At 39.3% G+C, this 1350-nt stretch overlaps 1 pseudogene; it reads right to left on the bottom strand.

Annotated features, from left to right (window-relative positions):
- Positions 1-480: 480 nt before the first annotated feature.
- LOC148366937 (U2 spliceosomal RNA) lies at positions 481-685 on the bottom strand (annotated as a pseudogene).
- Positions 686-1350: the final 665 nt, after the last annotated feature.

The raw sequence follows: 1350 nt of genomic DNA, 5'->3' as shown, positions 1-1350 counted from the left end.
TGCTCTCTTTCTTAATAAAAAAGGAGTAAAATGAACGCTATTGGGTCCTGTCTCCGTTCCTGGCATGTGACATATATATATATATATATATATATATATATATATATATATATATATATATATATATATATAGATAGTCCTACCTGAGTTTGTATAGTATAGTGAGTTCATACTGGTGTAAAACTGCATTTACTGAACTGTTGAAAAAAAACAGTTAACACATTCAATGCTAAAGATGTAAATCATTCTTATGCTATTGTTTGTGAATAAATGTGTTATGCTTAAAAACAATCTATTTTCATCCATAATTATAATATGTAGGGGGATTTTGTAAGGTTTATTGTTCTATATTCTTTATCAATTATCCATTATCCGTTATCGGTCAATTCATAATACGCTACAAAGCCTAGGGGCCGGGACACTTGCTCTCAGCCAAGAGGCTGAGTCAAGGTCCTAGCCACACAGCCAAGCAGCGATCAGTGCGAATGCACCGTTCCCGGAGGTACTGCAATACCGGGCCGATGCGTGGAGCGGACAGAGCAAGCTCTTATTCCATCTCCCGATTGCAAAATCAAACTTACAGCATTGCTGTATTTTGGGGATTCTAGCCTATTGTTGCGCACAATCCTAGAATTTCAGTCGGTCGGCTACTTAGGTAGTCGAAATAATAAGGCATAAAACTAAAAAACTAAGCTAAGCTAAGTGATTTAAGTTGACATTGGCTCCCTGTTAGCTTAAGATGTGATTTTAAGGTAAAATAATGCATGGATTTGCTCCCTCACATCTTTCAAATTTAATTTCCCCCTACATTCCGGTCCGGAGCCTTCGTTCTGAAAATTCTGGTCTACTAGTGATCCCAGGAGCCAAGAAGAGAACTGCAGGTTCAAGAGCGGTCTCCATTCTGGCCCCGATGTCGTGGAATGCTCTGCCTCCTGAGATTTGATCTGCAACTTTAGTGGTACCTTTTAATCTAGGCTTAAGACAGACTTTTTTTCTATAGCCTATGAATAACCTATATTTCACGTTGACAATATCTGCGTATTATTTGTTATTGCAACATCCGTTGCAGCCTGGTCATGGAAGGGGGAATACCTCATATGCGGTTCCTTCTCAAGGTTTCTTCATTTTCCTCATTTTGAGGTTTTTGAGTTTTTCCTTGCCCTCATGTAGGTTTTAGATCAGGGGATGTTGTAATAATAGTCTGTGGTTTGCAATAATCTGTAGTCTGCGCAGTCCTTTGAGACTCCTTGTGATTAAGGTCTATACAAATGAACATGGCTTTACCTGACTACGGACCCGGCCCCCGGGGCCAAACTGAATTTCACATTCCTGAGTATAAGAGCTCTTTGA

The sequence above is a fragment of the Urocampus carinirostris genome, chromosome 4 (genome assembly GCF_059441175.1).
Source record: "Urocampus carinirostris isolate Australia breed hairy pipefish chromosome 4, RoL_Ucar_1.0, whole genome shotgun sequence".
Classification (NCBI taxonomy): domain Eukaryota; kingdom Metazoa; phylum Chordata; class Actinopteri; order Syngnathiformes; family Syngnathidae; genus Urocampus; species Urocampus carinirostris.
The sequence above is the reverse complement of the archived record's forward strand: the minus strand, read 5'-3'. Positions and strand labels throughout refer to the sequence as shown.